Raw genomic sequence first — 16,561 nt, 5'->3', positions numbered from 1 at the left:
TTTGCTGGTTTTATTTAACATTAACAGAAAACATAAGTTAGTTAATTTTTCCTACGTGGCTTTAAATGCTAATTGCACACTGACTGCAGACCTCCCCATCCCATCGTAACCCAGAGGGGAGACTGGGGGGCTGGGTGCCTGGTGTGTTGGCAGGTGAGAGGGGCAGGAGTCTAGGGGCCCACCCCGAAGAGCAGGATGCTCAGCAGGGAAACCGGGTCCCTTGGGAAAAGGGGGATACTGCAGCCAGGGCATGTCTTGCCCACAGCCTGGCCAGGCCAGGGGCGGCTCAGGGTAGTGACTTGGGTGTTTGCTGGAACTGCGTGAAGGAGTTGCAATCTATATACTCCAACTAACATAACATAACTAACATAACTAACATAAACTAACATAAAAGTTTTGGTCTCCCCTAAAAGTTTGAGCAATGCCTGGCTGCCTGTTCGAGTCTGTGGGTTTCTGCTCTGTGCCATTACGAAGATGAGCTGCGATGGGAGCCCTGAGCTGGGAACGGGGCTGGTGTCCACGTGGGTTCTGTCTGCAAACAGCCAGCCCATTGGGGCTCTGGCAGCAGCCTCTGGAGCACTTTGCCTGCACCCGGGGTCGAGCCGGGGAGTGGGCAGGCAGTGAACAACCCCTGCTGAGCTTCTCTGCTGTGGGCTCCCCCAGAGCCCTTGCCTTTTCCTGCAACACAAGGAGAAGACACAGTCTGCAGCTAAAGCCACTGCACTGCTGTGGCTGCTGTCCCCCTGCAGCCAGCTTCTTTAGAGTGGTCCCCCAGTACCTTCTCAAAGCCAGTCAGGATCAGGCCACTTATCCCTGTGAAGCCTGACTTGTAGGTGGGGTACTGTGCCAGAGCATCAGTGCTCCTCTGACACCCCTTGGGGCAGCCATGTGTGCATATGGGAAGAAAAGCTTGTCCTGTGGGTATAGTGCCCCTGTGATGCGCTGTGATTTTGATCCTTATTAGCTCCGTGTGCTGTTTCTCCTCACCCCATCCTCTGATGCACATGTGCTCTTCAACTCCTTGGTGGAAGGCAGGCTATCATACCCAAAGCCATTAAGTTATGGGGCCTGCAGCAGGGCTTAATAACAATTTAAATTAGGACCCTGAGCTGTGGCATGGTAACACTAGAGTGAATGCTATACTTTGGAAGGTAGGGATTTCCCTGTGACCTTTCATTTTGAAAGTGTTTTACATGGCCCAGTCTGGGCTGCAAAGCTCCCTCTCCCCATGAGAAGTTTCCCTCTGATGTGGGTCATGCCTCTGCTGTTTGCAGGTGGCACAGCACAGAATCTGCATTTTGTTTTTTCAAAGTTAAAGTGTCTTTGAAATATGATTTTGCATCTAATGCCGGATGTAATAAAAAGACTTTAAAGAGCTGCTGACGCCTTGTGGAAAACTGAAAAACATTCTGTTGGGAAACAATTCTGCTGGGCTGTCTTATCTGCTGTTCCCTTTGCTCATTCTTGATAGCAAGGGGCACTATAAATACACAGTTACACGCAAAAATGAGAAACCTTGGCAACCAAATAGAAGGTTAGTTGATTTCTCACTACAGGCAGGTGGGTGAGGGGTGGTGAAGATCATCCGTTCTCACTTCATCTTTTACAGCTACTGGACTGATGCTGTGGCTGTGTGTCGAGTGTTGGACTGAAGGGGAGTCATGTACAAGTGGATTGTTTTTTCCTAGAGGTATTTGTTTATCCTCTAAAAATAGCAGCAGTGGTTTCTGGGGCACTCTGATGAGGTTGGCGGTGGAACAGAAATGAAGCAACACTTCGGAGCCGGAGGACAGGAGCTGCCATATGGTGGTGGGGGCTGAGCTTCTCGGCAGCAGTGAGGCCAGTGGCCATGCATCGCAGCTTGCTGGGAAAGGCACGTGAAATGTGGTGGTGCAAGTCTGTGGGATGGCTGGCCCTTGTGCTTGCTTTCCTCGAAGCCCGAGCAGCGCAGCTCTCTCTGGCTGTGTTGGCCCTTCCTGGCATCGTGCCGGGTGGCTCTGAGTTGGAGGTGTCACCTGGAGGGTGCTGGCAGGGCGATGCCCCTCGGGAGCCAGGTGCATGGACTGCAGGGACTGTTTCCCTGTGCCGACATCCGAAACCCACAGCAATTGCTTTAACCTGAGCTGCAGGACCGAGGTATTGCCTTGTGGAACTGATAGAATTGTTAATGCCTTAAATTAGACCTGACAAAGGGCAGGATTTCTGCTGCAAGGAGTGACTTGTATTGTTTCCAAATGACTGGGCAAAATAACTTGCCTGATCCTTTCCCTTCTGATAGCTCTTGCAAAGAAATGCTGTTTCAGAATCCCAGCAGAACTCACTGAGAAGTGCTTAGCCTCCAGCACGGTGGATAGAAAAATCTTGCTTCTGGAGCCCAGGCAGCAGAGGGGAGCCAGGCTCACCTGCCCCTGCCACATTGTCCAGGTTGAAACTTGCAGTGCTGCAGCTGCTGAACTAAGCGCTCCTTGGCTGTGAACTTTCCCAATAAATTTCCCAGGCAAATTATGCACCTGCCACAGCCTCAGGGGAAAACATTTTTTCCATAGCCATCGACTGCTCAGAAAATGGAGAGTTATTTTGGCACCAAAATGTCATACTCCCTGCTGAAACTGCATCATATTCATGCTGTTGTAAAATAGGAAAACTTAAAGCGCAAAATGAGGACTGAAAGTACCGTCAAGTGTTGCAGGGCATGCTTTTTCCTTTTATTAGCATTTTTTGAAGTAAGAGCCCTTCTACAGAAATTGTGTGTGCTATTAGCAAGTCATGTGGAAAAGGAACGTTTGGAAAAAGGACAACCACTTTTATAGCTTGGGCCTGCAAGGGCTGCCACAAGCTGGTGAAACGTGAGCAGCTGTGTAGCGCTGCAGGGATCAGTCTTGCTGCAGCTGAGTAGTGCAGGCATGGGAAAAATGCTCCTTTTCAGTAGGACAAAGCAAGCAGTTGCCTAGTAAATAAGGCAAGACAAATTAAAATCAAGGGTTAATTAGCAAGTTGATATGAAACAGATCTTCTGCATACTCAGAAGGAGTGGTACTTTGAGGTGGTACAAATCGCAGATAATGTTTATGTGGAAATGCAGCTTTGTGAGATGCCACCTAAAACCAATATGATTCCTCTTAGTAGCTTGGAGTAGATATGGTTTCCAGATGTGTCTTATTTAATATTAAGAAATACCTTTTTCCTTGCTTTGCTGCAGTCGTGACTTGATATTCCTTGGAATTATGAAGTAGCATATGGGCATGTCCTGCAGAGAGCAATCCAGCCATGCCTTGGGTGAGTGGGCTCAGACATCTGCACAGTATCATTCCCCTGTCACCAGCTGAAGGAGGCATAATTAGAAAAGTCATTAATCCTTGCTCAGCAGTGCTGTAAACTATTTATAGCAAGGCAGACAAACAGTACCCTGCATATTGGGCTAGGGTGGGCATGGTAATTACTCCTGGTGCTGGTATGTATAGTGGGGTGCAAATCAGAGAAAGTGATTTGCTTCTGGGAGGGAAATTCCCTTTCTGGCCATATGCAGCCATATGCAAACCGTCTGCTCTGACCAAGGTATCACCCCCTGAACTTACCACAGGGGATCACTTTGGACATTCCCTGTAGGCTGTCACCATCCTAGGCTTTGAGATCCTGGTGAGGGTCCTGTCCTGCCTGTGCCCACGGGGCCCCTCCACCACTGGGACCCACCAGCAGCCAATGCAGAGCCCAAGGCTGAGCAGATCTCAATCAACAAACAGTAAGGAACCAGCTCAACTCTCCTTTTCCTCAGTGTCCCTGGGGAAAGGCATTGAAACCAATCAAAGTGGCCCTTCTGATAAATTAGCAGTGACACACAGCATATGACAGCCTGTTGTTAATACTTACACCTTGAGACTGGGCTGGCTCTTTGCTGATGTGTGTTCAGCTCTTGTCCATGGAGCTGGAGAGCCCTGGTCACTGGTTTAAATAGTGTCAAACAGTGCAGAGCACCCTTAGCAACTGATACATGGAAGACAAAGTTGGCGAACACTTGAGCCTGCCTGGGGAGGATAATGGAGCGAGTGTTCATGTAGCTGCATCTAGAGCAAGCCAAATGCGCTGCGCCACTGCACAGAGGTGCAGGTGAGCCTCATTCAGTGTTGGGAAAACACCGATACTGACAGCCCGGTGCCCAAAGGGACCTCTGCAGCAGCGCAGCATGTGTGGACCTGATGTCAGGTTTTGCACAGAGGGATCTGCGGGCAGAGCTGTGTTGTAATGTGCTCCCTTCCTAAGCAGGTTGCTCCATTTCCCTGCTGAGCCAGCTCTGCCGGTCCATTGCAGGGTGATCCTCTACAGCACTGCACCTATCTACGGTAACCAGTTACGGGGTAACTGGAATCCATTAAAGCAGTTAGCACTGCTTCCTTCTCCTGTGCAGTCTTGAGCACCCAGGTGCAACCAGGATGACCAGCCACAGGTGTGCTCTCTGTCAGGCTTTCTTGGGAGGAAGGCTCCGCTGGGTGCCTGCCCAGCTGCTCTGCATCTCCCATCACTGTGAGCAATCCTGGCAGACCACTGGTAGCCACTGCTACCAATTTTCCCCAGCCGCAGCTGCTCCTTGTGCTGGCAGCGCTGCAGCAGTGGAGGGCAGGGGGGAGCAGAGCAGCAGGCAGTGCGAGCTGGGAGCGCACCTCTATATCTGTGCTTGTGCTTGGAGCTGGTAGTTTGTCCAGTTTCCACCCACCATCTCCTCACGCCTGGCTCAGCCATCAGGGAGTTTTCAGGATGCTTTGGCAGGTAAGGGTTAGTTACTCGCCTCTCTTTCCACTCAGGGGCTCCTGCGAGAGCTGTATCTGCTCCAGTCTGTGTGTTATCGCTCTCTAACTCTAGATTAACGCTAGTGGTGTGGGCAGAGAGATTGGTCCTCTAAGCCAGAGGAAAAACTAGGGTGCTAGCAATGCTTAGAGAGCTACAGGCCGAGCAAGGCTGTTATTTACAAGCCTCTGAGATGCAGCTCAGCCTGGGCTAAGGTCCATGTTTTCCCTATGCAAGAGCCAATCTTTCTGGCAGCCTTTCCACTTGAGGGGGCTTCATCTCCACGCTGTCCCCCAGCGCCTGGGCTTTGACCTCTGTGCTGGAGCTCCGCTGCCCACTCGGTGGCACAGGGGCAGCTTGTGTGCTCATCTGCAGTAAGAGGGGCTGGGAGAAACTCCTGATTTTCTGAAGCAGCAAAAAGCAGGTGCAATGAGGGACTGCTGGATGTTAAATAGTGCGTGAGGAGCCTGCAGAACTGGCATAGAGGTAATGGTCAGTGGGAAGCAGAGTGTTGCAGGCAGCAGCAGGAGTAAGTGTTGGCAAGGTGCTGGGGAGCCTGTGATGTTGAGGGGTCAGTTGAGGTGGCAGTGTTCAGAGAAATGCTCCTGTTGTCAAGTTTAAACACTTCACTGGGTTTTGCCTAGTGAGGCATAAATTGCATGTTGGTGTGCTGGCGGTCAGGCATCAGGGTAACCACAGGAGAAATACGTTTCTGTCTGGGCTCACTGCATCTTCCAGGCTTTGCTGTGAGGATTTCACAGAAGAAAGTGTAGAATTATTTTAGCCTCTGAATTAGTGGACCAAGCCTTTCCGTCCTCAGGGACAGGACTGAAATCCCTGGCATAGAGTCCTGCTGGGTAGCTGGCTCCCCTCTGCCTCGCCTGGGGTTCAGCTGCTGGGCCGTGCAGCAGGGAGGTGGGAGAGGACCTCTTGAAAACGTGGTGACCACTGTTCTGTAATTGCAGGAAGTCCCCAGTGCTGGCCTTGGCTGACAAAAGCAGCGTTCAGGCTCTGCATGGTGCCTATGGTTTGCCTGGATGATAAAAGGTGACCTCGGAAATTGCATTTCCAAACATCTTTCCCTGTCTGTGAGTGATGGCATTATTCCCAGTGTTTCAGGCTGGGGCTGCCTGGGGCTCTTTGTTTAAGCTCCCTGGGTGCTGCAATTCTTATGCACTGAACTTAAGATGCTCTGCCAGAGCCTGAGATCCTGGAAGGCAGCTACAGTTCAGCCTTTTGTTATCCCAAGGATTAAAAACTGCAGTTGAGGATGAGCTAACAAAATCAAAGTAACCTATCTAGGGACATCCCACAGGCATGTTTAACAGTGTGATGGAGCCAGGGTCAGCCACTCGTTCAGGTTGTTTCAAACGGCATGAGCTGGCAGAAGGGCCCACAAACCTCAGTGAAGAAGCACGTAGCACTTTAACCATGCTTGGCAAACTTTGTTTTGCAAAAACCCTGCTGCTGCCTGCTCTGATTTCACTGCTGAATGTCAGGAAAGGAGAATTCTAAAGGGTGTCATGCCTCAGAAGGGAATCTGGGCTGTTACCATCCCAAGGGAATAGGGACTGCCGTGTCCAGAAGAGAGAGCTGTGGAGTGGCAGGGCAGAGCGGGAACAGCCTGGGAGGGGCTGGGGGCAGAAGTGTAAAACATGTGGTCAAGGCACAGCCCTGTCTGTTGGGAACTGCAGGGGCTTGTCTGGGAGCCCGACCCTCTTAGGATGCCAAACAGCATTTTCTCCCAGGGCAGGTCCTCAGCTGCTGGAGGAGGTGGGCAACAGGGGCAGCACAATCAGGGTAACGTTTTGCCTTGATTTAGCTTTGCACACTGGCCTCGCTGCAAGAATGGCCTCATCCTGCATGTGTGTGGCTGCAGGGTTTGTGAACTGTGATCTGAAGCTTTGCTCAAGACAGTGTCTCTTTTCCCCAGGTATGCTGTGTAGCTGCTGCTCTCTGAGCCAGCGCTGCTTTGTGCTCTGCATCAGACTGCGATCTCTGCTCTAATCTGAGACGGGAATTGGATTTGGGAGAGGAGCTGCAGCAAAACCGGAGGCTGCTCTGGTGAGTGCAGCAGCTTTCACCCGCCTGCAGCCTCCTGTGCGGGTGGCACACCTGGAAGCAGGGGGAGCACCGTGCCAGCAGCTTTGTTTGTCCTGTGTCTCATTGGAAATGAGGTCCCAGTTCAGGCAGAGTTTGCTGCAAGGGTGTCTTATAATGTGGAGGTGACCATGCCTTTGCCCACAGTTTCCTTTCCTATTCATTCCCTAATGCCAGCCAGCTCAAAAAATGGAACATGGATAGCACCATATAGCCCAAGGGAGGGAAGGGAAATAGCAGATGCTGAGAGGGACGCCAGCTGCATTGCACAGTAGAGCACCATTTGTCTTCTCTCCTGAATTCAATCTGAATCCACAGGCTGATGATGTCCAGTTAGTGGCGTTTCAAGGGAAGGCCTGAAATGATGCCCTCCGCTGTCCCCTGGATAGCATGGCATTGGCCACATGTCAAATGTTTTACCAGAACGAGGCAGAAAGTAGATTTTAAAGTGCAAAATGCAGCTACTTCCGGCAATCTCCCCTCTGTCTAACAAGGTGACCTAGACCTAGCTAGTCCTGGTTATGATATGCTTGGGCAGATTGCAGTGTCCTTCAACATGTTCTGATGTGCAGGTGCTGAGCTGTGAACGCACAAAGGAGCTGGGGCTGCCTGTGCCTTGTCAAAAACCTAAATCCTATTCTTACTTATTTCCCTTCCATGCGGTGCCTTTGCCATGACCTGTGCAGTGACTGCTCATTAGGAAAATGGCTTTGAAGACAGCAGGTTTCTGGTTTTCTTCTTTTGGGGAAAGGGGAGTAAGACCTGAGCTTTTACACCAAGTGTAGATCAATAGTCCTGCAGGGCCTGGTTCTCATTTATCCTCTGGCCACATCATGCCACAAGTTACGCTTCCACACTTGCTGTAGTGCTAACGTGTAGTCTCAGCATAAGAGAGAACCAAAGCAATGGTGTATTCTCCCGGGCAGCAGAGCAACATGGAGCTGTGCTTACAGCTGTGCCAAGAATCTTGTTTATTTCTGGAGATTTTTATAATTATTCACTGAGCTATGTAGTGCCTCAGGAGCTGGATGTCACAGCAAAGCAGATTACTAGCAGTCAGACCCAGGGTTTCACTGGGGAAAGTCTGGTTTCCAGTTTGGGTAGGTCACAAGTCTAGCAGCAGCACTGGGAGCAGAGCATCCCAGGTGCCCGGCAGCCAGCTATGTGTGCTCACGCCGGTGCAGAAGGTGTCCTGCCTGACAGCACTGGGCTTCGTGGTCACCCTCATGCCCTCCTGCACCGGCGCTGCCCCTTGTCCCTGTGTAAGTGAGGTCTGCTTGGAGGTGTTGGAAAGCAAGGGGTTTGCCTTCTCTGGTGAGAAGGAAGGTGATGGGTGTGGGGTTATTCAGGCACCTTGAGGCTGTGACTCTCAGTTCCCTGGGGCGTTTGTGTTGTCTGTCTCTTTAGCCTGTGTCAGTGCTGCAAAGGTTGCTGCAGGTAATTACACCAGTCTGGAAGCATGAAATGCCATGTAAATGCCCAGTGTTCATCAAGTGTGCTTTGGGCTGGACCAGCACGACCACGTTTGGTGCACCTAAGCAAGTGAGAACATTTGAGAGTTGAGTGACTGGTTCTTGTATCTTGAGTGTGCCGGTGTGGAGGGGAAGCCACCCGGGAAGAGGCGTTCCTGTTGCCAGCACAGAGGCAAGAGCAAGGATGTGAGCTCAGAGCCTCTGGGTACCAGGGCAGGTGTATTTAATTGTCCCTGCTGCCGCTCCTGGTTTGGTGGGTGCATGAAGCCGGCGGCTGCCTGGGGGCTGTGGGCTCCTGTGCAGCTGGACCCGCGCAGTGCTGCATGCTGTGCAAGGGCTGTTCCTTAGCATCACTGTGGGGGACTTGGCTCTCTGCACACCCTGACATTTATGCCAATTAATTGCTGACCAGATAATGGTTCTGTATTTAATTCATGGTTGAAAAATATTTTGCTGAACAGCCCCATGGGGTGATGGTTACTGTACCACGTGGTTGCTTTGGACAGCACTGAGCTTGGCCTTTGGGAGGAAGCAGAGCTCGTGGAACAGGCAAATTAATCAATGTGACTGCCCACCAGAGTCAAATTAGAGATATTTTTTTTTCTTTTTGGAAGGGAGAAATGTAGTCTTCCCATAAAATACAAGGAATCTGAAATATTTCATAGCCATCATGTGTGAGAGGAAGGGGAAGCTTATTCTGGGTGAGGAGGTTTTCCTCATTTCCATTCAGTTACTCTGCTGCAGGGCTGTCGGTGTCTCTGCAAGCCAAGGAAGGTTTTGTGCCTCCCTCTTGAGGCAGAGAGGAACTGATGCCCTTCGTGGGTTGGGATTTTTAGCAGAGGCTGTGCATGCTCTCGTCCCGGGCAGCCCTCTGGCAGTGAGGATGTGGGCTGATGAGGTATGAGAGTGAAGAGGACTCCCAGACAGTGCCCAGTGACCGAAACAGGCTGGACCTGCCCTGGCTGGGCTGTTCTGAGGGGGGAAAACCACCCCTGCTGGCTCTTGCAATGCTGTGTCCATCAGGCTCAGGGCGCGTAAAATGCTGAGGGGCGCAGCCTGTGCAGGATCAGGCTGTGTGTGCTGGCGAGCGGTCTGCCCGTGCAGGTGGCGCGTGAACACCTGGGTCAGGCTGTTTCCTTCCCAGCCAGCAGCAGCGTGGCAGGTTCGCTCATCTGTCTGGATCGCCTGCTTCCCAGAGGCACCGTGCGAGGCAGCAAAGCCTGTCTAGAGCCTTTCCTGGAACAAAACAGCTCCAGCTTGTGCTCTGCTTTATTCTTGGCTGTGGTAACCTCTCCCTCCTTTACAGAATAAGATGTTAAAGAGCTTTTGAAAATGATCAAACCCTTCAGCTTCACTACTGTGATTAATCAATCACAGCTGCTGCTTTACAGATCCTTGTTTTGATGTGTTTCAGGTTGTTCCAAAGTTAGCCCAGCTCAAGGCCAGTAAACGCATTCCTGAGCCCTGGCAGGATGCTGGGAATGGAGCAAAAGCTGAATTTTCCAGTCCTGCACTTTGTTCAAATCCAAGGCTGCCGAAGCCTATATGGGAGAGCCATGGGGCAGCTCTTTTCTTTGGCACAAAGGAGGGCAGTAATGAGTTACTCATTCTTGCCATCTTTTTCTGCAAAAGGGAGTTCTGATCGGAGGCTTTTTGTCCAGGGAGCCTTGTGTGGGCCCCCTGGGGCTGTGCCATGCTGAGCCGTGCTGCAGGGATGCTGCCAGGCTCTCCAGGAGTGTTAGGGGCATTGCAGCCCCAGGGAGAGAGAGGAAAGGTTCCTGGTGCCTGCGTGGCAACAGCAGGCTGTGTGCAGCTGGCATGCTTTCTCCCAGCTGTTGGGGACCCAGCGGTGGGGAGCTGTGCAGCCTGCTCCTCCAGCGTTTGGTTACCTCTGTCCATCTCTCTGCTGAGAGTACAGAGCTTGGTCTCTGGACTGGTTTGGAGCTTCCCCACCTGCCGTGTTTGGGGCGACAGGGTGGCCTGGCCCCGCAGCTGTATCACCAAGGCAGCTGAGTGTCCCCAAAGCTGCTGCTTCATGCTGGCACAGGGCTTTTCCCAGCAATGGTGTGGTGCATGAACCCTCGTGTCCCTTTCCGGCGGCTGGGGAACAGGCAGCATCCTGAAATGCTTGCTGGGTCAAGGAGCCACAGGCAATCACAAAGAAAGGCAGCTAGTGCTCCGCGACAGACAGCGGCAAGTGCATTAGAAGGTGAGAGGGTGCACCTTGAAAAAATGTAAAAGATTTATTAATTTGTAAGTTATTTCCAACATTTCTTGTGCTGATGCTGCCATTACAAGGGAGCATGGGATGCTCCTGGGAATTATGTAATCCTAAAAAAAAAACCAAAAAAACCTGAGGAAGAAATCTAAGAAATATCTCTTCCCTGGATGGCAGCTGCATCATTGCAAATACTGGCTCATCTGCCCTTCTTAGGACCGAAGTATCTGAGGCTCCAGGTGGCAGCTCTAAGGGGTTTGTGTCAATTTTGGAGGCTTAGATGCATGGCTTAAATGCTCTTTAGCAGTTACTTTTTTTACAGCTAAAGAGCCAAGCAGGATCCTGAAGCATCACAGCTCGGGTAGTTTGCAAAACTGCTGTCAAGCAGGTTAAGCTGGAAATGGAAAAATTGCTGGTGAAGTCTTTTCTCTTCTTTCTAATGTTTGTTTGATAGAAGGTGATTTAAAGTCTATTTCACCACCTAGTTGAGGCTCCAGATACCTGGTAGCAAAAGTGCAGCCGTGTGGCTCAGCCAGCCACTCTGCACATACAAAATCCATGAGACTCTCCGTAACAGAAACAAATCAAACTAAACAGACTCACTTCTTACAGGTGCTCCAGTGACCACCCACCAGCTGACCTGTAAGTGCCTGGAGACCTCTCACCCAGGGCACCGGTCAGATTTTGCTGTTACTCTTGTTACCTATACAACATACACTTTCTAATGAGGCATTTTGCTTAAGATGCAGCATTTTTATCAGGCTCTGGGAAAGGTGATACCTGGACAGCAGAGCTCTTTCAAGAGAAAAGAGGGAGGCCCGTAATCACTTTGATTAGCCAGTTATTCAGAAGGGGAATGAAGCATGCTTCATTTTACCTGGCTTTGGAAGTGAAGGCCTAAAGGAGCATTTCCATATCTCTGCATGCAAGATGAGCATCCCCCAGCTCCTCCAGGGTGCAACCCCCTATTGCCTTGCACTGCACAGACCTTTGAGACATCTCTCCTTCCCTGCAGAGACCCAGCACCCTCTTCTCTGCTGAGAAATGTTATGGGAAGAGGGAGGTGGAGCGGAGCCAGATTAACTGCAATTTCACCTCCCAAGGCTTGGAGCACAACCTCTCTCTGCTCCATCATGTCCCCGTAAGGCCCACGTGCTGGCAAGCGAAGTGCCTGCCGATTCAGCAAAGCTGGGACACAAACCCTGCATGGTACCAAGCCAGTCCTCGCCCTCCTTATTTTGTTATGAGCAGAAAGAAGGGTGGTGAGAAGACATTGCCTCTGAAGTTCTGTGTTGGCAGAAGGAAGATGTATGGGATTCTGCTCGTCTACACCCCGGTGTTCAGGACTTTCAGTCCAAACTCTGAAGTGGCTTTGCCTGGAGGATATTGTGCACAAAAAATAAGGAAAGTCCACCCTCTTTCTGAATTCAGCTGTTACTGGATTTCAGAGTGGGGAGATCGATTTGGTTTAAGCCTGGCTGTGCAATGCAGACTCCTGGGCATGTGTGCGTGGTGCTGTATTAGGGGTTGTCTCCTTGCGTATGGTTTGCAGGGGTCTGCATCCCCCACTATTTCTCCTTCCCCTGTTCACTGCCATGCCCTCTTCTGTTCTGCCCCTGGCCTTGGGCACTTGGTTGCTGGCTCCTGCGGCCCATCTGGTCCTGCCTGAGGGAGGCCACCACTACCTATAGCTGATCATGAACCTGTCCCATTCCCTCTGGTATCCGCTCTCCTCTGGCCACTTCTTTGAGAGCTGATCCTGCCCTCCATCCCATTCCCTCTGGCATCTGCTCTCCTCTGGCCGCTGCTTTGAGAGCTGATCCTGCCCTCCATCCTTGCGTGGGGGGCTTACCCCCGCCGTGCCGCACGCGGCGGGCGCCTGCAGCGCGAGGCGTGCTCACTCCATAAATCCAGGGTATTAAAATAAGTGCGTCATCCGCAAAAGTACGAATCTGAGAGTAAATACGTTCCCCCAACCCCCCCCCCCCCCCCCCCCCCCCGAGCCTGCGATATCCTTCGCAGCCCGTGCCCTGCACACCGGATTTGCGCATCCTTCCGTTTCCACCGCAAGGAGCAGCACCACCACCACCACCATCCCCTCCCCCGCCCCCCCCCGGCGGCTCTGCCCTCCCCCCACCTGCGAGCCCGCCCGGGGCCGCGGGGGTCGCTCCCGGTGGCGCCGGTGGCGGGGGCTGCTGCGGCGGGGGGGCTGCGGGCGGCGCGGCCTTGCGGAGCGCGGCGGAGCCAATCGCCGCCGCCGGGGGCGGAGCTGGAGCCGCAGCGAGCGGCGCCCGGCGCCTTCCCGGCACAGCCGGCCTGGGCGGCGGGAGCAGCCGGGCGGGGGGCGCCGCGCTCGCAGCCCCGGCCCTGCGCCTTCCCCGGCGGCATCGCTGGAGCGGCCCCGCCGGCCGCCGCGCCGCAGCCCGGCCGGTGGCACCAAGGTACCGGCGCGTCCCCGCCCGCCCGCGCGTTGCTTGTTGCTGGGATCTGTTGGTGAGAGTTGGAGGAAAGTTTGCCGGGAAATCGGAGCTGTTTAATTGCAGCGTTTGCGGGAGAGCGGTGGGAGGTGATCCGTTGCGCTTGCTGGCATCAGTTGCCAGGTGCAGCCAGGCTGCCGGAGCGGTTTGGGTAACGCAGGCGCTGCCGCGGAGGGGGAGCTGGGGTCGGGGGTCCCACCCGGCGGCTGTGCCCGCCTGGACCCGCGGCGGTGCTCCGGGCTCACCCGCGGCGGCTGTGCGAGGGCTCCGGCCCCGCGCCGGGCGGGCCGTGCGCTGCTGGCGGAGTTTCGCTGAGCGCTGCATCCACCTGTGAGCCGGGCAGGCCTGGCGGTGCGGGTAGCCCCCCGTGCCGGGCAGCCCCTCGCAGCTCAGGGTGCTTTTAATGAAAGGACTGGGCACAGGCGGCTCCACAGCAGCGTGGGAACGGGAGCTGCTGTGGGATGGGGCACGGCTGTCTGCAGATGCAGGAAGACGAGCCCATTCTCTCTGTTTAGGAAGTTTGGAGAACTTCCCAAGTCAGCGCCGCTTGGAGACCAAAAGCCGGTTTCCAGGGAGGCAGCGAGCACTTGGGGCTGCCATCCCTGGGGACACCCCTGGCCCGACTGGCCGCAGCGGCTGGCCTGCACGGCTGCTTCCTGGCTGGCCAAGGGGGTTCAGTTTGTGGTCTCCGTGGGGCTGGCAGACCCCCTGTGTTGTGACGGAGTTGCCCATGGGTCTGAGAGCCTAAGCAAAAGGGGTCTTCATGCAGCATGACCGAGGTGACTGCTGTTTTGGGCTGCATGAAAGATCTCTGGTAACTGATCCCTGAGCAGGCGATCTGTATGCATTGATTAGTGATGCCACACCTGGGCAGTGCTCCTTCAGTTCCTGATGCCAGACTTGCTCCCACTGCAGCCCTTTGGGCAGCCACAAGCTCCTTTTGCCCTCCTCTGACGTTGAAGTGACCTTAGCGTTCAGCTGGGTGAAGAACAAGGTTTGCAATACGTTGAGGAGGCAGTTCAAAATCACCAGTTTGCATTTTCCGAGTGAGATTGTGCTGTTGGTTCTCGCATGAGCACGTGCAATCTCTCTGCAAAACACAAACAACTGGCCCTGGAATGGAAGGGGTGAGCCTGGGGGAGCAGGGGGCTGCTGCTGGAGAGGGGCAGGGGGACACTGGGCAGAGGGGTTTCAGCTCTGGGGCCCTCATCATTCCACAGGAAAGGGACAGTGACTTGGAGCATCTCCTGCTACTTCTCCTTGCGCTGTGCTGTGAGGCGGGGAATGGCAGGGACTCGACAAACAATTTTGTAAGAGGTATTTTTGATAAAGGTTCTAGACAGTGACTCATCTGCTGTAGGAAGGGACAGGAGGGAGGGGCAGCACAGGAGCTTTCTAGAGTAAAAATGGGTCTTTCCCCCTGATTTTATCAAGGGCAGGAGTGCAGGAATCCTTTACTACTCCCAGAGCAGTGTGGACCTGTCGATTATAAGCCTCCTAAATCCCAGTGCCCCTGCACCTGCTCTGGCACCTCCTGCATCCCTTTCCCTAGGGAGGATCCTGCCTTCTGGCCACATCCTGGGATGGGACTGTCCCAAAATTCAGATCGATTTCCACCCCTCCCAACTGATTTTATCTGATTATTCTTAGTCCCTTCCAAGTCACTACAAATAACGAATCCTTGCCCACACATTGCAGTCCACATCGCATTTCTGTGTGTACCTGGCTGGTTTGTGTGTGCAGGTTTCAGAAGTCACTTCTCTTGGCTCTGAATTGTGCTGTCTTAACTTTCCTCCCGCATCCAGCCTTCCTCCCTCAGGCTTTTCTGCCCTCTCCTGTGCTGAAAAGCCCAGAGGAGGTGGACTGCTGCTGCGTTTCCACTTTACCAGGTGTGCTATAGAGCACGTACTGCACCCCTGACAGGCCTCCCTAGCTATTCACAGCATTGCTGATGAGCCCTTCTTGAAAAGGCGTTCTCTGTGTATGGACATGTTTTGCTGATATTTGCCTGGATCTGGTTTATTTGCTGCTTCCAGTTTGCAAAAGAATTAGGGCAGCCAGTTGATCCTTGCTGACTTAGCACCTTGCTCCCAGTGAGCAGCCCAGCTTTCTCTCTCCTGGGGGATTTATGGCTCGCTGTGTGGCACTGCACCACCAAGCTCCCCCCTGTCATGCCCAGAGACCTGCCTGGGAATGCTGATGGCCAGTCTGGTCCAGCTATGGATTTATCATCCCTCCGTGCAGGGGTTTTGCTGTTGGGGGGAGGAAAAATCTCCAGTCCCACCAACAAACAGCCCTTATCCCCCACGTCAGTGATCAGATGCAGACACTAACAGTGGGGATATTTTGAGGATTATTCCTTTGCAAGAAGTGACTTTTCACCAAAAGTCAACATCTTTTTCAGACCCGTGAGTCTCTAATCAGACCCTTTTTCATTGCAAGGTGCTCTTCAGGGTTGGGAGGGCTCCCAGAAGTCCCTCCAAAATCACTGTAGGGTCTGAGACGATCCGGGCAAGGCTGGGGCTCCTGGGGCTGCTCCTGGCACTGGGCACTGTCAGATCTGGGTGTCTCGCTTTATCTGGGCTAAGCTCCCAAGGAAGGAGGTGCGACTGGAGATCCAGAACTGGTTTGAGAGATCAGAACTGGGCCAATTTCTAGGCCAAAACGGGGCTGCTGATGTTCCTCAGAGTGGATTTGAGTATGGAAACCGATGAAGGTCAAGGCTTCCACCTCCCTCTGTTGCACAGGTGCCTTCTCTGGCTGAAGGTGGAGGGGGTCGCCTCCCTGACAGCTGCCAGGCAGGTAGCAGGACATACGGGAGTTCTGTTATTCCTTACCAAGTGTGAAAAACACCCCTTGCTGAAAAGTACTGGAGCTGCGCAGTGCAGATGGGGCTGCCCTCAGGAACAGCAGCAGCTTCAGGGAATGAGGAGGAAGGCTTTCCTCCATGCCATGCCACCCTCTCTTCTGCAGAGAGCGTGTACTGTGTTTGCGTCCCCTGAAGGAAGGTTTTACAGAGCCAGGCTTTGCTGTGTCGGTTCTGCAGCTGTGACCTTCGGGCAGCTTGTAGATGAGGCTGGGTGGGCGCTGGCTTAATGGGATGGTGCGTCTTTGTCCCTTTGTTTCAGTTCTGCAGTTTCTTGGTCACCACACTCAGTGTGCCCTGCCCTGCAGGGAAGGATGTGCCAAACGCTCCTTTCCAGACTTACTGGCGTGGTGGAGAGGCCAGCCCAGGCAATGCACAGGTCATGGGGCACCCGTGCCACCGTGGACTGCCGAAGGCTCCTTGTACTCCAGACACAGCAGAGACCGATGCCCAAGTGGCATCCTGCTCCTTTCTGCAGCATACTCGAGCAATTCGGTTAAGCAGGTGTTTGTATGCATGTACGTGGGTAAGTTTAAAAAGTCAAGAGGAATTAAATACTTATTTTCTGGGCAGTAGCTTTTGTGGGAGCTGTGTATAGGAAACCAGAGGGTTTTCCAGGGTCTCTCATGCTCTGCTGTCTCCTCAGCCT

At 53.2% G+C, this 16,561-nt stretch overlaps 1 protein-coding gene across 3 annotated transcripts in view; it reads left to right on the top strand.

Annotated features, from left to right (window-relative positions):
• The first annotated feature begins 12,813 nt into the window (after positions 1–12,813).
• Positions 12,814–16,561, top strand: part of ZMAT4 (zinc finger matrin-type 4) — a 67,021-nt gene continuing 63,273 nt past the window's right edge. Inside the window, exon 1 of one of the 3 annotated variants that reach the window (XM_056321705.1) lies at positions 12,814–13,010. The gene's annotated coding sequence lies outside the window, so the exon portion shown is untranslated. Of the gene's footprint in view, positions 13,063–16,561 lie in introns of all 3 variants that reach the window. The other 2 variants (XM_056321704.1, XM_056321703.1) reach the window with 2 other exon arrangements.

Source organism: Falco biarmicus, chromosome 18 (genome assembly GCF_023638135.1).
Source record: "Falco biarmicus isolate bFalBia1 chromosome 18, bFalBia1.pri, whole genome shotgun sequence".
NCBI lineage: Eukaryota > Metazoa > Chordata > Aves > Falconiformes > Falconidae > Falco > Falco biarmicus.
The sequence above is the reverse complement of the archived record's forward strand: the minus strand, read 5'-3'. Positions and strand labels throughout refer to the sequence as shown.